The sequence below is a fragment of the Sciurus vulgaris genome (genome assembly GCF_902686455.1).
Source record: "Sciurus vulgaris genome assembly, chromosome: 1".
Classification (NCBI taxonomy): Eukaryota; Metazoa; Chordata; class Mammalia; order Rodentia; family Sciuridae; genus Sciurus; species Sciurus vulgaris.
In genome coordinates this window covers 163,973,558-164,000,702 of record NC_136461.1, presented here as the reverse complement: position 1 = coordinate 164,000,702, position 27,145 = coordinate 163,973,558, and positions in this window count along the sequence as shown.

Sequence of the window (27,145 nt, the reverse complement as noted above, 5' to 3'; positions counted from 1 at the left end):
ATATTGAAGAGATGTTCATTAACCACTCAGGTAATAGAACAACTTATTTTGATCTTTCCCATATTGTTCAGAAGATAGAATTTTTATCAAATTAGGTTCTTTACTAAATTATTACCTGCATAATAACATCCCATCATTTTGGAGTCAGAAATTATCTCCCTTAACCACAACTCTCCAATACATAAATATACCCAAAATATCATTAGATTATATATTCCAAAATGTCTATGTTTATATCCTAAGATTTGGAATTTAAATGGACTTATTTTTCTACCATGTAAACTGTGATGTTATATGAAAGTGTGCATTCAACTCTTCTTCTTTTTAAGTGTTTGTTCTCTTTAGTTATTCATGACAGCAGAATACATTTTGGTTCATTGCACACAAATGGAGTACAACATTTCATTTCTCTGGTTATACACGATGTAGAGTCTCATCATTTGTGTAATCATACATGTAAACAGAGTAATGATGTTTATCTCATTCGACCTTCTTTTCTTCTCCCCACCTCCTCTCCTCCCCTCATTTTCCTCTACACAATCCAATGTTCTTGCATTCTTCCCTTGCCCCATGATCCCCATTATTTATCAACATCCACTTATCACAGAAAACATTTTGCATTGGTTTTTGGGATCAACTTATTTCACTTAGTATGATATTCCCCAACTCCATCCATTATCCTAAAAATACCCATAATTTTATTCTTCTTCATGGCTGAGTAATATTCCATTGTATATATATATACAATGGAATATATATTGTGGTATATATATATACCACAGTTTCTTTATCCATTCTATTGATGCGCATCTAGGTTGGTTCCACAATGTAGCTATTGTGAATTGAGCTTCTATAAACATTGATGTGACTGTGTCACTGTAGTATGCTGATTTGCTGATTTTAAGTCCTTTGGCTATAAACTGAGGAGTGGGATAGCTGGGTCAAATGGTGGTTCCATTCCACACTTCTGAGGATTCTCCATACTGCTTTCAGAGTGGCTGCACCAATTTGCATTCCCACCAGCAATGTATGAGTGTACCTTTTCCCCACATCCTCACCAACACCTATTGTTGCTTGTATTCTTGATAATAGACATTCTAATTGGGGTGAGATGAAATCTTAGGGTAGTTTTGATTTGCATTTCTCTAATTACTAGAGATGCTGAACATTTTTCATATATTTGTTGATTGGTTGTATTTCTTCCTGTGTGAAATATCTGCTCAGTTACTTATCCCTTGTATTGATTGGGTTATTTGTATTTTTGGTGTTAATCTTTTTGAGTTCTTTATAAATTCTGGAGATTAGTGCTCTATCTAAAGTGTGTGTGGTACAGATTTTCTCCTACTCTGTAGGCTCTATCCTCACATTATTGATTGTTTCCTTTCCTGAGAAAAAGCTTTTAGTTTGAATTCATCCCATTTATTGATTCTTGCTTTTATTTCTTGCACCTTGGAAGTCTTGTTAAGGAAATCTGGCCCTAAACCAACATGATGGAAATTTGGGCCTACTTTTTTTTCTATTAGGGGCAAGGTCTCTGGTCTAATTCCTAAGTCCTTGATCTATTTTGAGTTGAGTTTTGTGCCCGGTGAGAAATAGGGATTTAGTTTCATTTTGCTACATATGGATTTCCAGTTTTCCCAGCACCATTTGTTGAAGAGGATGCCTTTTGTCCATTATATGTTTTTGGCAGCTTTTTTTTGTATGAGATAACTGTATGTATGTGGGTTTGTCTCTGTGTCTTCTCTTCTGTACCATTGGTCTGCCTGTCTATTTCAGGGCCAATACCATGCCCATTTTTGTTACTATTGCTCTTTAGTATAGTTTAAGGTCTGGTATAGTGATCCTTCTAGCTTCACTCTTCCTGCTCAGCATTGCTTTGGCTATTCTGGGTCTCATTCTTCCAAATGAATTTCATGATTGCTTTCTCTATTTCTATGAGATATGTCATTTGGATTTTAATTGGAATTGCATTGAATCTGTATAGCCCTTTTGGTAGCATGGCCATTTTGACAATATTAATTCTGCCTATTCAAAAATATAGGAGATCTTTCCATCTTCTAAGGTTTTCTTTAATTTCTTTCTTTAGTGTTCTGTAGTTTTCATTGTAGGGAACTTTCACCTCTTTTGTTACATTGATTCCCATGTATTTCTTTTTTCTTTTTTTTTTTTTTTGAGGCTATTGTGAAGGGAGTAGTTTTCCTAATTTCTTTTTCTGAGGAATCATCACTTATGAATAGAAATACATCTGATTTATGTGTGTTGATTTTATATCCTGCTCTTTGCTGAATTCATTTATTAGTTCTAAAAGTTTTCTGGTGGAGTTTTTGGAGCCTCCAAATATAAAATCATGTCATTGGCAAATAGTGATAGCTTGAGTTCTTCTTTTCCCATTTGCATCCCTTTAATTTCTTTGGTCCGTCTAATTGCTCTGGCCGGTGTTTCGAGGATGATGTTGAATAGAAGTGGTGAAAGAGGGCATCCTTTTCTTGCTCCAGTTTTTAGAGGAATGCTTTCAGTTTTTCTCCATTTAGAATGATGTTGGTCATGGGATTAGCATAGATAACCTTTATAATGTTGTGGTGTGTATCCCTATTTTTTCTATTTTTCTAGAATCATGATTCTTATCTTTAAGTCTATTGATATGATGAATTACATTCATTGATTTCTGAATGTTAAACCAAACTTTCATCCCTGGAATGAACTCCACTTGATTGTGGTGAACTATCCTTTTAATATGTTTTTGTATCTGTTTTGCCAGAATTTTGTTAAAAGTTTTTGCATCTATGTTCACCAGGGATATTGGTCTGATGTTTTCTTTCCTTGATGAGTCAGTGTCTGCTTTTGATATCAGGGTGCTACTAGATTCATAGAATGAGTTTGGAAGGGTTCCCTCCTTTTCTATTTTATGGAATATATTGGGAGTATTGATATCAGTTCTTCTTTCAATATCTTGGATAACTGGTTGAGAATCCATCTGGTCCTGGGTTTCACTTGGTTGATATGATTTTGATGGCTTCTTCTGTTTCATTGCTTGAAATTGATCTGTTTAAGTTTTATATCCTCCTGATTCAGTTTGGGTGGATCATATGTCTCTAGAAATTTGTCATTGTTTTCAGGATTTTCTAATTTGTTGGAGAAAAGATTTTCAAAATAGCTTCTAATTATCTTTTTTTTATCTCAATAGTGTCTGTTGTGATATTTTCCTTTCATCACAAATTTTAGTAATTTGAGTTTTCTCTCTCCTCTTTGCTAATGCAGCTGTTTATCAATTTTATTTATTTTTCCAAAGAACCAGATTTTTGTTTTGTCAATTTTTTCAATTGTTTCTTTTGTTTCAGTTTCATTGATTTCAGCCCTGATTTCAATTATTTCCTGTCTTCTACTACTTTTGGTATTGACCTCTTCTTCTTTTTCTAGGGGTTAAAAATGTAATGTTAGGACATTTATTTCTTGACTTTTTATTATTTTTTTGAATGAGCTCAGTTTAATAAATTTTCCTTAGAACTGCTTTCATAGTGTCCCAGAGATGTTGATATGTTGTATCATTTACCTCATTTACCTCTAAGAACATTTTTAATCTCCTCCTTAATGTCTTCTGCTATCCATGTGTCATTCAATAGCATATTTTTAGTCTCCCAGTGTTAGAGTAGTTTCTATTTTTGTTTACATTGATTTCTAATTTTATTCCATTATGATATGATAGAATACAAGATACTATCTATTTTTTTGTATTTGCTAAGAGTTGCTTTGTGGCATAACATATGGTGTATTTTAGAGACAGATCTATGTGTTGCTGAGAAAAAAGTGAATTTGCTCTTGGATGGAATATTTTATATAGATATGTTAATCTAAATTATTGATTGTATTATTGAGTTTTATGGTTTCTTTGTTTATTTTTGTTTGGAAGATCAATCCAGTAGTGAAAGAGGTGTGTTAAAGTAACCCAATATTTTTGTGTTGTGCTCTATTTGGTTCCTGGACTTCAAAAGTGTTTGTTTGACATACATAGATGCTCCATTGTTTGGGACATAAATTTTTATGATTGTTATGTCTTATCAATTTATGGTTCCCTTAAGCAGTATGAAATGTCCTTCTTTATCTAACTTTGGCTTGAAGTCTACATTATCTGATATGAGGATGGAAACCTCTACTTTTTTACTGATTCTGTGTGTATGTATTTTTTCCCATCTTTTCACCTTTAGTCTGTGGATGTCTTTTTCTATGAGAGGAGTCTCTCAAAGGCAGCATATTGTTGGGTGTTTTTTTGTAATCCAATCTACCAGTCTATGTCTTTTGATTAATGAGTTTAGGCCATTAACATTCAGGGTTATTATTAGATATGATTTGTATTCCTAGTCATTTTGGCTTATTTTTGGTTTTTAACTTGTCTTCATTTCTCCTTTGATTGGCTTTTCCTTTATGGTAGTTCCTCTCTTTGCCAACCTACACTGTTGTTTTTCATTTCCTTCTCATGGAATATTTTGCTGAGGACATTCTCTAGTGCAGGCTTTCTATTTGTAAATTCTTTTAACTTTTGGTCATGATGAAATGATTTTATTTCATCATTAAACCTAGAGGCTAGTTTTGTTGGATATAAGATTCTTGGTTGGCATCCATGTTCTTTCAGAGCTTGAAATAATGTTGTTCTAGGCCCTCTTTTAGCATTTAGAGTCTGGGCTGAGAAATCTGCTGATATCTGTATTGGTTTCCCCTATATGTAATCTGATACTTTTCTATGGCAGCCTTTAAAATTCTCTTTATTTTGTATGTTGGGCATTTTCATTATAATGCGCCTTGATGTGGATCTGTTGTAATTTTTGTACATTTGGTGTTCTGTAAGCTTCTTGTATTTGATTTTCCATTTCATTCCTCAGGTTTGGGAAAATTTCTGATATTATTTCATTGAAAAATCTGTTCATTCCTTTGGTTTGTATCTCTGTGCCTTTCTCAATCCCAATAATTCTTTTTTTTTTTTTTTTTTTTTTTTTTTACTTTTGAAAATATTCTTTTTTTTTTTTTATTGTAAACAAATGGGATACATGTTGTTTCTCTGTTTGTACATGGCGTAAAGGCATACCATTTGTGTAATCATAAATTTACATAGAGCAATGTTGTTTGATTCATTCTGTTATTTTTTCCCTTCCCCCCACCCCTCCCACCCCTCTTTACCCTCTATACAGTACTTCCTTCCTCCATACTTGCCCCCCTCCCTAACCCTAACTCTAACCCTTCCCTCCCCCCCATTATGTGTCATCCTCCACTTATCAGCGATATCATTCGTCCTTTGGCTTTTAGAGATCGGCCTATCTCACTTAGCATGATATTCTCCAATTTCATCCATTTGCCTGCAAATGTCATAATTTTATCATTCTTTATGGCTGAGTAATATTCCATTGTATATATATACCACAGTTTCTTTATCCACTCATCAATTGAAGGGCATCTAGATTGGTTCCACAGTCTGGCTATTGTGAATTGAGCAGCTATGAACATTGATGTGGCTGTATTTCTGTAGTATGCAGATTTTAAGTCCTTTGGGTATAGGCCAAGGAGTGGGATAGCTGGGTCAAATGGTGGTTCCATTCCAAGTTTTCTAAGGAATCTCCACACTGCTTTCCATAGTGGCTGCACTAATTTGCAGCCCCACCAGCAGTGTATGAGTGTACCTTTCTCCCCACATCCTCGCCAACACCTGTTGTTGCTCGTATTCTTGATAATCGCCATTCTAATTGGGGTGAGATGGAATCTTAGGGTGGTTTTGATTTGCATTTCTCTTATTACTAGAGATGTTGAACATTTTTCCATATGTTTGTTGATTGCTTGTAGATCTTCTTCTGTGAAGTGTCTATTCATTTCCTTAGCCCATTTGCTGACTGGACTATTTGAATTCTTGGAGTAGAGTTTTTTGAGTTCTTTATAGATTCTGGAGATTAGTGCTCTATCTGAAGTATGATTGGCAAATATATTCTCCCACTCTGTAGGCTCTTTCTTCGCATTGCTGATAGTTTCCTTTGCTGAGAGAAAGCTTTTTAGTTTGAATCTATCCCAGTGGTTGATTCTAGCTTTTATTTCTTGTGCTATGGGAGTCCTGTTAAGGAAGTCTGGTCCTAGACCAACAAGGTGAAGATTTGGACCTACTTTTTCTTCTATAATCTGCAGGGTCTCTGGTCTGATTCCGAGGTCCTTAATCCATTTTGAGTTTAGTTTCGTGCATGGTGAGAGATATGGGTTTAGTTTCATTCTGTTGCATATGGATTTCCAATTCTCCCAGCACCATTTGTTGAAGAGGCTATCTTTTCTCCATTGCATATTTTTGGCCCCTTTGTCTAGTATGAGAAAATTGTATTTATTTGGGTTTGTGTCCGTGTCCTCTATTCTGTACCATTGATCTACCTTTCTATTTTGGTACCAATACCATGCCGTTTTTGTTACTATTGCTTTGTAGTAGAGTTGAAGATCTGGTATTGCAATACCCCCTGTTTCACTCTTCCTGCTAAGGATTGCTTTAGCTATTCTGGGTTTCTTATTCTTCCAGATGAATTTCATAATTGCTTGCTCTATTTCTGTAAGGTACACAATTGGGATTTTAATTGGAATTGCATTGAATTTGTATAGCACTTTAGGTAGTATGGCCATTTTGACAATATTAACTCTTCCTATCCAAGAACATGGATAGGAATTAGAATTTCCATCTTCTAAGGTGTTCTTGAATTTCTTTCTTTAGTGTTGTAGAGTTCTCATTGTAGAGGTCTTTCACCTCTTTTGTGAGATTGATTCCCAAGTATTTTATTTTTTTCGAGGCTATTGTGAATGGGGTAGTTTTCCTAATTTCTCTTTCTGAAGATTCATCACTTATGTATAAAAATGCGTTGGATTTATGGGCATTGATCTTGTAACCTGCTACTTTACTGAAATCACTTATGAGTTCTAAGAGTTTTCTGGTGGAATTTCCTGGTTCCTCTAAATATATAATCATGTCATCAGCGAACAGGGATAGTTTGAGTTCTTCTTTTCCAATTCGTATCCCTTTAATTTCTTTGGTTTGTCTAATTGCTCTGGCCAGAGTCTCAAGAACGATGTTGAATAGAAGTGGTGAAACAGGGCATCCCTGCCTTGTTCCAGTTTTTAGGGGGAATGCTTTCAGTTTTTCACCATTTAGAATGATATTAGCCATGGGCTTAGCATAAATGGCCTTTACAATGTTAAGGAATGTTCCCACTATCCCTATTTTTTCTAGTGTTTTGAGCATGAAGGGGTGCTGTATTTTATCAAATGCTTTTTCTGCATCTATTGAAATAATCATGTGATTCTTGACTTTAAGTCTATTAATATGGTGAATTACGTTTATTGATTTCCTGATGTTGAACCAACCTTGCATCCCTGGGATGAAACCCACTTGATCATGGTGCACTATCTTTTTAATATGTTTTTGTATGCGATTTGCTAAAATTTTGTTGAGAATTTTTGCATCGATGTTCATTAAGGATATTGGTCTGAAATTTTCTTTCCTTGATGAGTCTCTGTCTGGTTTAGGTATCAGTGTGATATTGGCTTCATAGAATGAGTTTGGGAGGGTTCCCTCCTCTTCTATTCTATGGAATACTTTGAGAAGTATTGGAATGAGCTCTTCTTTAAAGGTTTTGTAGAACTCGGCTGAGAACCCATCTGGTCCCGGACTTTTCTTTGTTGGTAGGCTTTTGATGACTTCTTCTATTTCAATACTTGAAATTGGTCTATTTAAATTGTTTATGTCCTCCTCGTTCAGTTTAGGCAATTCATATGTCTCTAGAAACCTGTTGATGTCTTCGAAATTTTCTATTTTGTTGGAGTATAGATTTTCAAAATAGCTTCTAATTATGTTTTGTATTTCAATCCTGTCTGTTGTGATATCTCCTTGTTCATTCCGAATTTTAGTGATTTGGGTTTTCTCTCGTCTTCTCTTTGTTAGTGTGGCTAAAGGTTTATCAATTTTGTTTATTTTTTCGAAGAACCAACTATTTATTTTGTCAATTTTTTGTATTGTTTCTTTTGTTTCAATTTCATTGATTTCAGCTCTGAGTTTAACTATTTCCTGTCTTCTACTACTTTTGGTGCTGTCTGTTCTTCTTTTTCTAGGGCTTTGAGCTGTAGTGTTAGGTCGTTTATTTGTTGAGTTTTACTTCTTTTATTAAATGCGCTCCATGAAATAAATTTCCCTCTAAGTACTGCTTTCATAGTGTCCCAGAGATTTTGATATGATGTTTCTTTGTTCTCATTTACCTCTAAGAATTTTTTAATTTCCTTCCTAATATCTTCTGTTATCCATTCATCATATAATAGCATATTGTTTAATCTCCAGATGTTGGAATAGTTTCTGTGTTTTACTCTTTCATTTATTTCTAACTTCAATCCATTATGATCTGATAGAATACATGCTAGTGTCTCTATCTTCTTGTATTTGCTAACATTAGCTTTGTGGCATAATATATGGTCTATTTTAGAGAATGATCCATGTGCTGCTGAGAAGAAAGTGTATTCACTCTTGGTTGGATGGTATATTCTATAAATGTCCGTTAAGTCTAAATTATTGATTGTGTTGTTGAGATCTATGGTTTCTTTGTTCAATTTTTGTCTGGAAGATCTGTCCAGTGGTGAGAGCAGCATGTTAAAATCACCTAGTATTATTGTGTTGTGGTCTATTTGGTTTCTGAAATTGAGAAGGATTTGTTTGACATACATAGATGAGCCACTGTTTGGGGCATAGATGTTTATGATTGTTATATCTTGCTGATTTATACTTCCCTTAAGCAGTATGAAATGACCTTCTTTATCCCTTCTGACTAACTTTGGCTTGAAGTCCACATTATCGGAAATGAGGATGGATACTCCAGCTTTTTTGCTGAGTCCATGTGCATGGTATGTTTTTCCCCATCCTTTCACCTTTAATCTATGGGTATCTTTTTCTATGAGGTGAGTCTCTTGCAGGCAACATATTGTTGGATCTTTCTTTTTAATCCAATCTGCCAGTCTATGTCTTTTGATTGATGAATTCAGGCCATTAACATTCAGGGTTATTATAGAGAAATGATTTGGTTTCCCGGTCATTTGGTTCATTTTTAAAATTTTGTTTATTTATTTGTTTGACACAACTTGTTTCCTCCTTTATTTGACAATTCCTTTAGGATAATTCCTCCCTTTGCTGATTTGCTTCTTTGTTTTTCATCTCTTCATCATGGAATATTTTGTTGAGAATGTTCTGTAATGCTGGCTTTCTTTTTGTAAATTCTTTTAGCTTTTGTTTATCATGGAAGGATTTTATTTCATCGTCAAATTTGAAGGTAAGTTTTGCTGGGTATAAGATTCTTGGTTGGCATCCATTTTCTTTCAGGGCTTGAAAAATGTTGTTCCAGGCCCTTCTAGCTTTTAGGGTCTGGATTGAAAAATCTGCTGATATGCGTATTGGTTTCCCCCTGAATGTAATTTGGTTCTTTTCTCTCACAGCCTTTAAAATTCTGTCTTTATTTTGTATGTTAGGTATTTTCATTATAATGTGCCTTGGTGTGGGTCTGTTGTAATTTTGTGTATTTGGAGTCCTGTAAGCCTCTTGAACTTGATTTTCCATTTCATTCTTCAGATTTGGGAAATTTTCTGATATTATTTCATTGAATAGGTTCTTCATTCCTTTGGCTTGTTTCTCTAGACCTTCCTCAATCCCAATAATTCTTAAATTTGGCCTTTTCATGATATCCCATAGTTCTTGTAGATTCTGTTCATGATTTCTTACCATCTTCTCTGTTTGTTCAACTTTGTTTTCAAGGTTAAATATTTTGTCTTCAATGTCTGAGGTTCTGTCTTCCAGGTGTTCTATCCTATTGGATATGCTTTCTATGGAGTTCTTAATTTGGTTTATTGTTTCCTTCATGTCAAGGATTTCTGTTTGGTTTTTTTTCAATATCTCTAACTCTTTATTGAAATGATCTTTTGCTTCCTGTATTTGCTCTTTTAACTGTCGATTGGTGCGATCATTCAATGCTTGCATTTGCTCTTTCATCTCATCGTTTGCTTCTCTGATCATTTTAATTATGTACATTCTGAACTCCCTTTCTGTCATTTCTTCTGCCATGCTGTCATTGGGTTTTATTGATGTAACATCTAGATTTGTTTGCAGCATTTTCTTTCCTTGTTTTCTCATATTGTTCAGATATCAGTGGACCGCTGAGATATTGCAGATTTCCTCTGTTGATTTACAATGTCCCTGAAGATTTCTATATATATCCCCTCTTAGCCTTCAGTAGGCTGAAGTCTTGGAGGAAGTTGATAATGCGGTGCTCCACAAGGAAGCTGCCTCTCTAGGAGTGGTGGCCTTCAGGTGGGGTATATTCCCTGCTAGTGGGCAGAGGTGCCTCCACTTGTTGACCAATGGTCATCCAAAGGGGACCTAGGCTGTGGGCTGAGGCAAGGCCTGTTTGGGCCTGTGTCTCTGGTTTTACCGTCCTTGTGGGGAAACCTCACCCAGCAGGGAAGACTCACCTGGTGGGGAGGTCTCGCTGGTCAGTTTCCTCCTAGAGGTTCCCCTCAATTTACAGCTACTGCCTGGGCTGGGCTGCCTTCCTCTGCAAAGTTTCCAGGGGCCCGGCCCTACCTCCTGGGCCTGGGAGCTCACCCTTCGCAGATGAATCTCCTTAGGCTGCCCCTCCTCCGAGAATTTGCCCACAGGCCTGGAACCTTCGCTCCGCCCTAAGCCTGTCTCTGTGCGGCTCTTCCACCCAGAAGCCTCCTAGATCCTGGGACCCTGTTCTGCACCTAATCGCCTGGCTGCGTGGCCCCTCCTCTGAGCAGCCACCTGTGGCCCCGAACAATCGCTCTGAGTCCCAGAGACCCGCCACAGGCCTCTTCCTCCAGACAGCCGCCCAGTATGCCGGTGCGGTCACTAGGAGTCCAAGAAACTCACTTCGTGCCTCCTCCTCCCACCAACCACCCGTAGCCCGGGGCAATCAATCACTCCGAGTCGAAGTGACCCTGCCCGTTCCTCCTCCTTCTCCAGATAACCCCCCGGGTGTTCAGGAGCAGTCCCTCTGAGTGGCTCTGAATCCACGTGACCCGCTGCACGGGTCCTCTGGGCACCGCCCGGAGCTCAGGTGCGGCCACTCAAGACCAAGCGTCCCACCACGCTTCTCCTCCAGGCAGCCCCCCTGTGTTCAGGAGCTGTCACTTTAAGACCTAACAACTCACCACTCGCCTTCTCCTCTGAGCAGCCGCCTGGAGCGCTAATGCAGTCACTGCGAGTCCAAAGGACCCACCGCGCTCCTTCTCCTCCTTCTCCTACTCCTCCGGGCAGGCCCCGGGGTTCAGAAGTGGTCAGAGTCCAAACAGCTCGCCACGCAGCCCCTTCTCTGGCAACCGCCTGTAGCTCTGGTGTAGTCACCCGAATCCAAGCGGCCGCTCCTCTTCCTCCTCGTCCTCAGGGCAGGCACCGGTGTTCAGAAGCGTCGTTCTGATTCCAAACAGCTTGCCGCGCAGCTTCTCCTCTGGCAACCGCCTGCAGCTCTGGTGCAGTCTCTCCGAATCCAAGTGGCCACGCTCCTCTCCTCCTCCTCAGGGCAGGCCCCGGTGTCCTGAGTCCACACAGTTCTCCTCGCCACTCCTCCCCTGGACAGCCGCCGGAGCCCCAGTGGTTGCTCCGAGTCCCAGCGCTGTGCCAAGCGGCCTCCTTTACGGCGCTCCCAGCTGTCCGAGTTCACTGCTCCAGCGGGGGGAGGGGCGTCTCGCCGGCAGTTCTACTTCACAAAGTTTCCTGCGTTCCAGGACCCCCGTCCCATCCGGGATGCCCCCCCAGGGGGTGAGAGTCACCCGGCTGCTTTGAGTTGGTCCCAAGCGTCTCAATATCTCCTCTTTTGAATCCTGAGTCCTGGAGCAACATGAAATGCAGCCACCCTCTAGGCCGCCATCTTGAAAACCTTCCCAATAATTCTTAAATTTGGTCTTTTCATGTTATCCCATAATTCTTGGAGGTACTGTTCATGATTTCTTTCCATCTTTTCTGTATGGTCAGCTTAATTTTCAAGATTAAATATTTTGTCTTCATTTTCTGAGGTTCTGTCTTTCAAGTGAGGTAGACTTTTGATTATGCTTTCTATTGAGTTTTTAATTTGGTTTATTGTTTCATTTAAAGGATTTCTGTTTGGTTTTCTTTCAGAATCTCAAACTCTTTATTGTAGTAATCTTTTCTTCCTGCATTTGCTCTTTTAACTGATTATTGAAGTGATCATTCATTGCCTGCATTTGCTCTCTTAGTTCATCCTTTACTTTGTGGATCAATTTACTTATGTACACTCTGAACTCATTTTCTGACATTTCTTCTACTGTGCTATCAATGGATTCATTAATATAGCATCTTGATTTGTTTGGGGTGCTTTCTTCCCTTATGTTTTCATATTTTTTGTGTATCTTCCTCTCTAGCAGTGTGAATGTGAGGTATTGCAGTTTCCTTCCTATAGGTTTATAGTGTCCCTTCAGATTTCCAATACCTCACCTTTAAGGGGGAGATCAATATTAACAGCACCCAATACATCAATATGTAGCTTTAAACCAAACAGCCCCTATTAAGACATTAACAGTATTTTCATAATAAACAGAGAGGATGAGTTAAATTATTATCTATAGCATATACAATAGGTTTGCAATAAGGTCTATAATTTCTAACAGTGAACAAAGAGGATTGGGGAGATTGGAGAGGGGTGTAGGAAGTAATGTTAATGAGGTAAGAAGTGAGAATACAGAGGTACTAGATCATAGGAAGAGTGAAAGCAGAATCCAAAGACATTGGTTGTTAGCCTGAGAAAAGGGAGAAAGAAACTCTGAGGAAATAAATAAGAGGAAAATAAAGTGAGAACATTTTTTAAAAAATTTAAATTTAAATTTAAAAAATCTACAACAAAACTGTAATGTACTATTCATTTTTTATTGTAAACAAATGGGACACATGTTGTTTCTCTATTTGTACATGGAGTCAAGGCATACCATTTGTGTAATCATAAATTTACATAGGGCAATGTTGTTTGATTCATTCTGTTATTTTTTCCCTCCCCCCCACCCCTCCCACCCCTCTTTTTCCTCTATACAGTCCTTCCTTCCTCCATTCTTACCACCCTCCTTATCTCTAACCCTAATCCTAACCCTAATGCTAACCCCTCCTACCCCCCATTATATGTCCTCATCCGCTTATCAGAGAGATCATTCATCCTTTAGTTTTTTGAGATTGGCTTATCTCACTTTGCATGATATTTTCCAATTTCATCCATTTGCCTGCAAATGCCATAATTTTATCATTCTTCATGGTGGAGTAATATTCCATTGTATATATATGCCACAGTTTCTTTATCCATTCATCAACTGAAGGGCATCTAGGTTGGTTCCACAATCTGGCTATGGTGAATTGAGCAGCTATGAACATTGATGTGTTAATGTAATGTAGTATTCAAAGCTCCCAGTCTTCAGTAGCCTGATGCATGAAAGATACTTGATTTCAAATATGAAGGGGAAGTGAGAGAGGTAAATGAAAAAAGAAAAAGAAAGAAAAAAGCAAAAAAGCAAAAAAAAAGTGTCTGGAAGGAAACTGAACAATTTTTTTCTGTTGGTGTTTGATATCTTCTCTGCCTCCCTTCTTTTCCTCTGATAGGCGGGTTGTCTGGAGTTTGCTGGTAACTCCACCCTCAGGATAATTACAATTACCAAGGTGGGAGGATTAAACTTGGAGGTAGGACTCTTGAGGCAGTGTATGGCAATTGCCAGTCCCTCTGAAAGAGCACCCCAGGGCTATCCTTTGGGGTTCACTCATGTGACACTGGAGCCTGGTCTTAGCCCCTTCCCTCACACCCCACAATTTCCTGTCTATAATTTAGTATCTAAATCATATTTCTCCTGCCCTGTGCTTTTGTCTTTCCAATCAGGAACCTCTCTCCTTGGAGGTCCTGAGGGTTGAGCGCTGGGACAAATGCACCTATTTTGGAAAGTTGTTCTGTTGGACAAATCAGGACCAGGCATTGAAAGCTTGTTCCAGTCATGCAGCTGCAGGCACTGGTCTGGTTTGTGGTCAGGGGATGGTTGAAGTGAGCAGCTGGAAGTCCCTGATGGTTGCCAGATCGGTGGGTGCTCAGTGGAGTCGTGAACTAGGTTGATGTTGGGTCCTAGCAAGTGCCCCAAGATGTGTCTGGGATCCTGACAGGTGCCAGGCTGGATGGCTGGATGCACCAGGATCAAGAAGCCCTCACACCATTTTCCCACCTACCGACCCCTTGCAAGGCCTTCTACCTCTGCAGTATGATGGTGGCTACTAGGGATAACTTGAATGCAACCAAGCCTTGATGATGATCTTTCAGGACCTGGCTGTTATCCCTGGATGTATGCAGCCACGTTCCATGTTGGTGGCTGCAGCAGTGGCTAACCTGTCGGTACACTGATAATGAGCTTCTAGTTTCTGGCAGGCGTCCCAGGATGGAAGCTGCCCCAACTAAAGATGGAAGTGTCAGCATGGGGAGTAATCCAAGGTGGCAGCAGAGATGTCCACCACGTTGGTAGATAGGGAGCTGTAGTGCATGTCGGGGTGTGGAAACATCTGCATGGGGCTTGGACCATGCTGGAGATTCACAGTGGGTTTCTTTTCAACTCTTCTTGTTGAAGTTTTGCCAAAGATATTTTTCTCAAGAAGTAAACATTTTTATTTACAACTTTGCTACTAATAAAATTGCTTGTAACTGTCCATCAGTAATTGAATTTTGGGAAAACATTATTAGTTATATGCTAATTTTTCATTAATATCAAATTGGTTTATGTCGACATTATATTATTTCCATATGAAAGTATAGACTATAAAAACTAATTCTAAATTTTTTTTCTGGTATAGAAAAGTAAATCATATAAAAAGCTTATGAAAAACTATATCTAATTTATTTGTGACAATACCACATGCTGGAAAATATTCAGAGAAACTAGGTCACTGCTACATTGTATACAAATGTATACATAGAAATACAAATGGTATAGCTGGATAAAGGCACAACAATTTCCTCCAAAGTAAGCAGTATACTTACAATAAGACCCAATAATTTCACTCCTGGGAATGGGTCTCAGAGAAATGAAAGTTTATGTTTATAAAACCTAAAAAAAATATATAATGGGATATTTCAATTTATATAATCAACTTTATTTAAATCATGAGTTTCTTTAAGGAATGATAATTATGTTTACACTGATATTCTTTGGGAAACCACATTATTTTATGAACATATCAACATTTAATAATTTATTTATTTAACAAATATTCATTGAGTTCTTAGTAGGTACAAGTTTTGTCAAGGCTCTGAAGAAATAGTGGTTAAAAAATAAAAACATACCTGATCTTCAATAATTTGAAAATCAGTGGAAAAATAAATAAGAACAGATTTTTAAATTAAAATAGTATTCAGCATTAACCATGCCCTAGGTACTATTTAAGTAACTTTTCCTGAAATGGTCAACAAATGAACTGTGATAAGTACTAAAAATATTTAAGATATTATAATTCATAATGATGGTAGTAATCAGTTTGTTTGTGAAGGAATTACTTTAGAATGAGAGTTCAGAATAGTATCCTAAAAGGGGGCAATATTATTTGAAAGAAAGGTTAAAAAAAAATAAAGTAACTATGTTAAATGTAGAAAAAGATTATTCTAGAAAAGATATTATCACAGAACTTGATGAAAAAAAGGGTTTAGAATATACTGACCAGAGATAAATGCTATAGAAAAGAGTATTTTTCTAAACTTTGATTGTCATAGAACTTAAAGAAAACAGTATGTTCAATGACAAGAGAATCAGAGTTCTCTTGATGAAAGCATGGAACGTTTTACAATATGCTCAGTACGTGTCAGGTCTGAGAGCACATAATTTACATGGGCTACCTAAGCTCACATCTTATATCCACAGTATGTGGTTAATCAACATTTAAAGACAAGACAGATGAGCTGAGAGGTTATGTAATGTACTAAAAGTCACAAAGGTAGTTTTAGTGAGTCATCCAGGATTCCACACTGGCAGTCTGAATGAACATCACCGTAACTGTCATATTTCATTCCAGGAATGACCATCATTCCATTCCTATTAACAGTGGCATTTCTGAGTGGTTTTGATGACTCCTAAGTTTTAGGATCTTCTTGAATCAAGCAGATAGAGATTCTTTCAATATTTGTAATGTTTTAAAATCTTAGTTTAGAGACAAATTGTTGAGATGAATTAGTAAGGACCTGGGAAAATTTGACTTTGGTAAATAACTTAAAAAAAGAAAAAAAGCAAACAACAACCAAAACCAAAAGTTAACAATTTTTATAAATGAAGATTCTATTTCCTTCTCCAAAGAATAGTTTTCTTCCAGACAAAACCTGTTATCATGCTGTATTGTTCACAATAGATTTGTTGGTATTTAAGTATCTATTCATGAAGAATCACAATCTACAAGTACATCGCGCAATTTTCCAACCCTTTCTTTCCCTTATTTTTCTGGCAACCGTCTTACTTGGCTTGAATAATACCTCTTCTAATTCTTTACACAAGACTTAAGCAAACTTATCTAAGCTTTGGAACATGAACATGAACATGTTGGATTCGGGTAGAAACAAATAAATGCCATTTGCTTGTTTCTTTTAGACAGATATAAAAAATTCTCATAACAGGCTATTTCTGATTTGAAGAATTATTATTGATTTTTATAAAGATATCTATTCTGATTTACAAATAAAATACCCTTGAAGAAATTCCAAAGAGTTTCATATAAGCTTCAGTGTTTGAGAAGCTTTTCTCACTGAATTAAATATTAGACACTTTTGATGTGAGATTTTTTCCTTCACTCTTAGAGCCTATGTTTAAATATTTAAGCCATAGTATATAGTATGTCAGAGTTAAACAGGGAAAGCTTTTAAATCAAACTTGAAAATAATGAATTGAAGCTTAGGTCTGCACTTAGATGGATTTGGGAATAGTCACAGGGGCTCATGCTGGCAAGTCTGGTAAAACTAGAGAGGTACAATATGCTCCCTTTCATACCTGGGCTTGCTCTGCCACAGGGATGTTGAAAATGCAGGGCAGTTTTCTCCTAGGATTCATCACGCTGCATTAGTCATACCCAGCATATAGAAACAGGCATTTTAATGTAGCATGTATATTCTTCTAGAGTATGCAGAGGTATGGCAGAGTATATTTTCTCTCTATTTCTTTTTAAGTCATTAAATAACACAACTATTCACAGTATTCTGTAAATTCACATTTCCACCAGAACATCTTCCTAAATTGCTTATATCACATATTCACCAGGCAGGGTAGTTTCAGGATACATCAAAATTTTTAAATAAATGTATCACATTTTCTTTAAAAGATCATTTGTTCATCTTAATTTTCCATGAATATACCCAACTTGAAACTTTTAAGACATTTTTTAATATTCTTTTACTTCACTTTGTATATGTCCTATCACCAGGTCTTTTTTATTGTACAAGAAATGTGTTGGGTCATCCATTCCATCCCTATTCTCTCTGTAATCAAACTCCTATCAAAATTCCTGTTGCCTCAGAACAGTAGCAGAATATCCTGCTAGGTGGACTAAGATTCTTTTCTTTGATTTCTAAATAACTCTAATAGTATTATGTAAAATTCCAAATCAAGAAGCAATGCAGAGTTTTGAGAACTGACAAGCATTCTACTATTTGGCTGGTTTCAGGGAGTGTGATAGTGAAGCTGAAATAGATGGGGACCTAGTCGTGACCAGACCCTGTCTTTGAAAGTGATTGAGAGTTTCAGGAAGAAGAATAACAGAAGCAGAGTTCAGTTTTAAAAACTAAATCCAGGCAGCAGTGTATGGCCTGAATTGGAGGGAAAATAAATTGTGGGAGGAGGAACAAGTAGTGACCATATGCATCCATCCAGGTAAGACCCAGGGAAGATGAGAGGGGCAGAACTGGTTTTAGAGGTGATGTAAAAAAGTGGATAGGTTTAGAGTTGAAGGAAAGGAGCATTTGACAATATGAACACTTTGGAAAGCATTTAAGAGAATAGATTTGAGTATTATAAATTCCAGCTCATTACGGACTAGATCTGACCTAGACAATATCCTTAAATCTTAATTTTTCATCTGTAAATTGCTAATAATATAGTAGATATTTATTATATTTGGGTGGCTGAAATGAGAAAAAAAATGAATGTAAAACTATAGTATGCAATCTAATAGCTAATATTAGTATTAATATTGGTATTTTTGTAATGATCTTGTATAGTAAAACTATGGTATTTATATGTTTAAGCATTAGGTTTAAAATTTTTATATAGATTAATGTACCCACCACCACAATTAAGATACAAAAATATTTCATTACCATGAAATTTTCTCATGTTACTCTCTTTATAGGTGTTTCCTCCACCCCACCATCCCTGGTCCTTGACAATCACTAATCTGTTTTCCACAACTATTATTTTGTCATCTGAAGAATATTAAATAAATAGAATGTGGTCTCTCAATACTGTTTTTTTTTTTTTTTCACTAAAGGTAATTCCCTTACTATCAATCCAAGTTTTTGTGTGCATTGATAATTTGTTCCTTTTTACTATTAAGCCATTAAGCATGGTATGGGTGTCTACAGTTTTTTTTTTTTTTATCACTTACTTTTTATGGTCATATAGATTATTTCCACATTTCTATCATTATTAACAAATCTTCTGTGAACATTCATTTCTAGGTTTGGGTTTAAACAAATTTTCATTTCTCTGAGACATCTGTCCAAGAGTATAAATGTTGGGTCTTACAGTGGGTATAGTGCTTAATTTTATAAGAAATTATCAACCCCTTATCCAGAGTAGTGGTACCATTTGCATTTCTACCCACAATGTCTAAGTGATCTAGTTTCTCTGAAATATCTCCAGCATGTTGAATTGTACATTTTCTTTTTGTTTTAATCCATTCTAATTGCATAGTGATATTCCACTGTGGTTTGTATGTATATGCTTGGTATGGGGGATTGAATCCAAGGGTGCTGTACCACAGAACTATATCCCTAGTCTTTTTCGCTTTGAGACAGGGTCTTGTTAAGTTGCCCAGTCTCGCCTTGAGCTTGTGATTCTCCTGCTTCAGCCTCCCAAGTAGCTGGAATTACAGGTGTGTGTGCCACTGTGTCTGGCTTCATTGTGATTTTCATTCATATTGTCTTAATAGCTAATGAAGTTCAATATCTATCCATGTGCTTATTTGACATCTAAATTTTTTTTCAACTTGATGACTGTTCATGTATTTTAATCATTTTAGTGGATTACTTTCTATTTTACTGATACATTTTTAAGACTTTTAAAATACATTCTAGCGACAAGTCTTTTGTCAAACTTGTGGTTTAAGATTTTCTTCCCCTTTTTATCTTGTCTTTCTTATCATCTGTCTTGCTCCATTAGGGCTGCTGTAACAAAATTCCTTAGACTGGGTAATTTATAAACAACAAAAATTTATTTCTTACAGTGTGAAGGCTTAGAAAATTCAAGATCAAACCACCAAAAGATTTGGTGTTTAGCAAGGGATATCTCTATGAAAGCATAGATAGATGTGGCACCTTCTCATTGTGTCCTCAAGTGGTGGAAAGGGTGAACAAACATTCCCCAATCTCTTAGAAGGGCATTGGTCCCATTAATGAGAACAGAGTCCCCTTGTGACTTACTCACTTTCCAAGGGTCCACTCTGAATAATTAATTTAAATGTGAACTGGAGGAATGGAGCACAGATATTCAGACCATAGAAAAATCTTAACAGGATCACTTACAGAGCAAGTTCAGCTTTTGATGATGTTTTATATATTTGATTATTTAATGGGTTATGCTGTTGATCAAATCTAAAATGATTTTATATAGTCTCAGATCCCAAAGGTTTTCTATTTTTTTCCCCTGCCTTTTATAATTTACATTTTACACTTAAAACAATGATCCAGTTTGGATAAATTTTTTAGAAGATATGGCATTTAGGTAAAGCTTTATTTTCATTTTTCACAGTGGACATCCAGTTGTTTCAAGGGAATTGGTAGAAAAGCAATCCTTTCTCCACTGAATTTCATTTGCACCTGACGTAGTTCAACATATATGAATGTTTCTATTTCTGCATTTTCTATTCTGGCCATTGTTCTGTGGTGTCTTTCCATCTACTAACACCTCACAATCTTGGTAATATTTCCAAAGTAGTGATATCACTAGTTTATTCCTGATATTGGTTAGGTCTTCTTTTTATATTTGTCAGTCTTGGTAGAAGTACATTATTTCTCCTGTTTTTTTTTTTCTTTTCTTTTTTTTTCCAGAAAATCTGCTCTGTTTCATTGATTTCTCGATTAATTTTCCATTTTTAATTTCATTAAATTACAAATAAAATACTTCTAATTGTTATAGGGCTATTCAAGTACATATTATTTACTTAGATAAATTTAATAGTTTTATGTTTGGAAGAATTGGTTTATGTTGGATAAGTTGTCAGATATTTGTGAGTATAGTTATTTGTAATACTTCCTTATTATCCTTTTGACATCTATAAATTCTGTAGTGATAGCCCTTATTTCATCCCTGATATTAGTAATTTATGTTTTCTCTCATTTTATCTTTGCCAGCATTGCTGTGATTTTCTACCTTCTAGATTTTTTTCAAAGAACCAGTTCACTGTTTTTTTTTTTTTTTTTCAAAGAACCAGTTCACTGTTTTATCAATTTTCTCTATTATTTTTCGGTTTCAAATACCTTTGATTTATTTATTTATTTTTTGGGGGGGGTATTCTATTCTACTTCTTTTTTTTATTGTAAACAAATGGGATACATGTTGTTTCTCTGTTTGTACATGGTGTAAAGGCATACCATTTGTGTAATCATAAATTTACATAGGGTAATGTTTGATTCATTCTTTTATTTTTTTAATTGCATCTTTATCACTGTCTTTCTAATTGCTTTGTTTTATTTGGCTTCTATTTTTCCAGTTTTGGTAGATAAGAGTGTAGATTATTGATTTTAGATTTTTACTCTTCTCTAATGTAAACATTTAATACTATAGATTTCTCTGGCTCAGTATCACAAGTTGATATGCTAAGCTTTGATTTCATTTAATTTCATGATTTTTAAAACTTTTCCTTGAGACTTTCTCTGTGAGCTATATGTCATTTTGAATGACATTTTAAATTTTCAACTATTAAAAAATTTAAACTCTTTCAGTTATGGATTTCTAATTTGTTTCATTGGAGTCAGAGAATACACATACATATTTTAAATTCTTTTAAACTTTTTGGAACTTGTTTCCATCTTAGTTTATTTTCCATGGGTGCTTAAAAAGACTATGTATTCTGTCCTTCAGTAGATTCTTCTATAAGAGTCAATTAGATCCTGTTGTTCAATATTCAGTAATTCTGTAGTCTTGCTGATTTACTGTCTGCATATTCTTTTTTTTTATTGTAAACAAATGGGATACATGTTGTTTCTCTGTGTGTACATGGAGTAAAGGCATACTATTTGTGTAATCATAAATTTACATAGGGTAATGTTGTTCAATTCATTCTGTTGTTTTTTCTCTTCCCCACCTCCCCTCCCACCCCTCTTTTCCCTCTACAGTCCTTCCTTCCTCCATTCTTGTCCCCTCCCTAACCCTAACCCTAACCCTAACTCTAAATCTAACCCCTCCCACACCCCATTATCTGTCATCATCTGCTTATCAGTGAGATCATTTATTCTTTGGTTTTTGGAGATTGGCTTATCTCACTTAGCATGATATTCTCCAATTTCATCCATTTGCCTGCAAATGCCATAATTTTATCATTCTTTATGGCTGAGTAATATTCCATGGTTTCTTTATCCATTCATCAATTGAAGGACATCTAGGTTGGTTCCACAATCTGGCTATTGTGAATTGAGCGGCTATGAACACTGATGTGGCTGTATCTCTGTAGTATGCTGATTTTAAGTCCTTTGGGTGTAGGCCAAAGAGTGGGATAGCTGGGTCAAATGGTGGTTCCATTCCAAGCAATCTAAGGAATCTCTATACTGCTTTCCAGAGTGGCTGCACTAATTTGCAACCCCACCAGCAATGTACTAGTGTACCTTTTTCCCCACATCATTGCCAACATCTATTGTTGCTTGTGTTCTTGATAATCGCCATTCTAATTGGGGTGAGATGGAATCTTAGGGTAGTTTTGATTTGCATTTCTCTTATTACTAAAGATGGTGAACATTTTTTCATATATCTGTTGATTGCTTGTAGATCTTCCTCTGTGAAGTGTCTGTTCATTTCCTTAGCCCATTTGTTGATGAGATTATTTGTATTCTTGGTGTAGAGTTTTTTGAGTTCTTTATATATCCTGGAATTAGTGCTCTATCTGAAGTATGAGTGGCAAAGATTTTCTCCCACTCTGTAGGCTCTCTTTTCATATTACTGATAGTTTCCTTTGCTGAGAGAAAGCTTTTTAGTTTGAATCTATCCGAGTTGTTGATTCTTGCTTTTATTTCTTGTGCTATGGGAGTCCTATTAAGGAAGTCTGATCCTAAGCCGACATGTTGAAGATTTGGACCTACTTTTTCTTCTATAAGATGCAGGGTCTCTGGTCTGATTCTGAGGTCCTTGATTCATTTTAAGTTGATTTTTGTGCAGGGTGAGAGATAGGGGTTTAATTTCATTCTGTTGCATATGGATTTCCAGTTTTCCCAGCACCATTTGTTGAAGAGGATATCTTTTCTCCATTACATATTTTGGCCCCTTGTCTAGTATGGGGAATTTGTATTTATTTGGGTTTGTGTCCATGTCCTCTATTCTGTACCATTGATCTACCTGTCTATTTTGGTACCAATACCATGCCATTTTGTTACTATTGCTTTGTAGTATAGATAAAGATCTGGTATTGCAATTCCCCCTGCTTTGTTCTTTCTGCTAAGGATTGCTTTAGCTATTCTGGGTTTCTTATTCTTCCAGATGAATTTCACGATTGCTTCCTCTATTTCTGTAAGGTCCATCATTGGGATTTTAATTAGAATTGCATTGAATCTGTATAGCAGTTTTGGTAGTATGGCCATTTTGACAATATTAATTCTGCCTATCCAAGAACATGGGAGATCTTTCCATTATCTAAGGTTTTCTTTAATTTCTTTCTTTAGTGTTCTGTAGTTCTCATTGTAGAGGTCTTTCACCTCTTTTGTGAGATTGATTCCCAAGTATTTTATTTTTTTCGATTCTATTGTGAATGGGGTAGTTTTCCTAATTTCTCCTTCTGAAGATTCATCACTTATGTATAAAAATGCATTGGATTTATGAGCATTGATCTTGTAACCTGCTACGTTACTGAATTCATTTATGAGTTCTAAAAGTTTTCTTGTGGAATTTCCAGGTTCCTCTAATTATATAATCATTTCATCAGCGAACAGGGATAGTTTGAGTTCTTCTTCTATTCGTATCCCTTTAATTTCTTTGGTTTGTCTAATTGCTCTGACTAGAGTTTCAAGGACGATGTTGAATCGAAGTGGTGAGCTGAGTTCTGCAAAACCTTTAAAGAAGCGCTCATTCCAATACTTCTCAAAGTATTCCATGAAATAGAAGAGGAGGGAACCCTCCCAAATGCATTCTATGAAGCCAATATCACCCTGATACCTAAACCAGACAGACACATTGAGGAAAGAAAATTTCAGACCAGTATCCTTAATGCACATCGATGCAAAAATTCTCAACAAAATTTTAGCAAATTGCATATAAAAATATATTAAAAAGATAGTGCACCATGATCAAGTGGGTTTTATCCCAGGAATGCAATGTTGGTTCAATATCCAGAAATTAATAAATGTCATTCACCATATCAACAGACTTAAAGTTAAGATTCACATGATTATTTTGATAGATGCAGAAAAAGCATTTGCTAAAATACAGCATCCCTTCATGCTCAAAGCACTAGAAAAAATAGGGATAGTGGGAGCATTCCTTAACATTGTAAATGCCGTCTACACTAAGCCCATGGCCAGTATCATTCTAAATGGTGAAAAACTGAAAGTATTTCCCCTAAAAACTGAAACAAGGCAGGGATGTCCTTTTTCACCACTTCTATTCAACATCATCACTGTATATTCTACTAATTATTGAGAACAATAGGCTGCAGTCTCCAGCTGTAATTGTTGAATTTTGTATTTCTATCTTTTCAATATGGACCAATGTCCCCACTCCTATTCAGTTTTTGCTTCATATAGTTTGCAGTTCTTCTCTTTGGCACATAAACATTTAAAATTTTTCTGTCTTCCTGATAGATAAACCCTTTATTCATCATATAATGTAGCTCAAATTTTCCTTTGATCTGGTGCCCATTTTATCTGATATAAATATAGCTATTCTTGAAGTTTTTAATTAATGTTTGCATGGTATATCTTTTATATACTTTTATTTTCATCCTATATCTGTTGGGAATTTTAAAGAGTTTTTGGTAAGTAACAACTAGTTGAATATCCCCCTTCATTTAATCTCTGCCTTTAAATGGTACATTAAGATCACTTATACTTAATATAATTACTAATGTAATAGTGCTGAAGTCTTCTATTTTTATTTGTTGTCTATTTCTTCTTTTTATTTTCATGCTAATTTATTGACATTTAAAGTACTTATCAGTAGGTGAGATCTTATGATAATTATTTTGTAATTTACATTTTCATTTTATTGCAGTTCCTTTCTCACTCGGGGCTAAGTGATTTATTCTAGTGTTGTTCTGATTACTTCTTTATTATTCTTGATTTGTCTCTTATAGTTCTTGCTTTGTCATTACCATGAGACTAATAAAAAAAAAAAAAAACCTCTTGATTATAATTTGAAATGACAGCAAATTAATATGATCAAAATGATAAAAGAAAATGTAGTAGAAAACTACACTTGCCCTCCATAATTCCCCACATTTTGAATTTTTGAAACCAAATTTTACATCTTTTTATATTGCCTATCTGAATATATTAATGTATTATTATTTTTAATTGTTTATGTTTGGGGTCTTTATGCAAATTATGTGAGTGATTTATGGTTTATGCTTACAATATTAGAGCATTCTGAATTTGTATAGTTACTCTTATAAGAGAGTTTTATATCTTCTGATATTTCCTTCCTATTTATTAACATCTTTTTCAGTTTAAAGAACTCTTTTAGAAATTTTTGTGTGACAAGTCTGGAAATACATCTCATCCTTCATTTTTCTGGGAATCTCTTTATTCTTCCTTTGTAAAGGGCAGATTTGCTGCATAGAATATTGTTTGTTGAAAGTGGTTTTGTTCTGTTTTGTTTTTTTTTTTCCTCCAGTCCTAGAAAAATCTCATACCCTTCTCTTCTGATCTGAAAAGTCTGATGTGAGTTGAATTAAGACACCTTGATGTGTTCGTTTCTTTTCTCTTGCTGTCTTGAGAATATTCTCAGTATTTTTCACCTTGTGGGCTCAGTTGTTAGGATACTTTGTGGTGGATTTGGTTGAGTTACATCTAACTGGTGATCTTCCACTTTTCCTGTACTTGGATATTTATATCCTTCTCTGGGTTTGGAAACTTTTCTGTTATTACCTTTTTAATAAGAAAACCCTTTGGCATTTTTGTCTCTCTTGAACCCTGATAATGTGAATATTTGCTCTCTTAATACTACTCCACATTTCTGGGGGCTTTTTTCATTACTTTTTTTTTTTCCTCAAACCTATTTTCAAATATGCTGCCTTCGAATTCACTAATTCTGTTTTCTGTTTGACCTGTTCAGTTACTGGTGCTTTTTATTATGTTTGTAATTTTACTTAGTGTAGTTTTCAATTCTAGCATTCTTTGTGATTTTTATTTTCATTTGCTTCCAGCTTTCTTTTAGGTCTCTCCTTCAGAATAATGAATCGTTTCTTGGCATTTTCTTGAAACTTCTTGAGTTTCCTTAAAAATTACTGTTTTAGCTGGTGCAGTGGTGCACACTTGAAATCCAAGCATCTTCGAAGTCTGAGGCAGGAAGATCACAAGTTCAAAACCAGCCTCAGCAATTTAGTGAGGTCCTAAACAACTTAGCAAGACTTTGTCCTTAAATAAAATTTAAAAAGCTGGGGATGTGGCTAAGTGGTAAGGCACCCCTGGGTTTAATTCTTAGTAATCCCCCCTGCAAAAAAAATGGTGTTTTAAAATCTCTACTGAAAGGTTTACCCATGCTGGTAACTATCTGGTTGGTTTCTGGTACCTTCTTTTGATCATTAGTGAGGTCACAGTTTCCTGAATGCTTTTGATGCTTGGTGCGTGTCATCATTTGTGCATCGAAGGAATGTGTATTATTCTAGTCTTAATATCTGGCTTTGTTTCTTCCTGTCTTTCCAGAACTTCTAAACAGGCTGCTTACTTTCTCTGAACTTATAGTGGTTTCTGATATTATAGTACTAGACTGTACTCCAAGTCCTTGTACACTACAACACCATTATTGATGTATTATCACTAATTACTAGAAAGGGATCCATGCCCATGTTTGTTCCAAGTCTGTAGTGGATGTATTGTTCAGCAGGATCCAGAGGAGTACCTAGAAAGGTTAGTTCTTTCCCTAGAGCTAGTCCTTTCCCTAGAGCTGGGGTAGGTCCAGATGTATCAGCTACAGCCACTGGCCATGGTTGGGTACTGTGGGATTCATCCTGGCTATGGGCAGAATCTCTTTGAAGGGAACAGTGCCAGGCTCTTATGTGACACCTCTCAACACCAATGCTATAAAGCTATGTAACATTCTAAGCCCAATACAAACCTAGACCATCTTAGCAGGGGGCTAGCACCAATGTCCACACTACTGTTGCCTGCCAACCACTGAGGTGAACTCATGGCCCACGATCTCTTTAGCTAGCTGTGGGTGATGCTGCTTACAATAGAAGTCCAAGATACTGAGGCTGCATGATTCTACCTGGCACTTGGGCTGTTCCTGGTTACAGTTCTATCGATAGGGCCTGTATGATTTGTCTAGTGTTAGTTTTCACCAGTACTGTACTATGTTCCCAAACAAAATCCTGGTCTTTCCTGAGTGAATGGAGTCTTGCTTAATGATAGTCTGACCAAGGTTTGGGGAGTATTGAAGGCAGTCCCTTAGCTACTAGGGATAATGCTAAGCTGAATCAAGCCTGAATCTGCACAGTCTCAGGGTA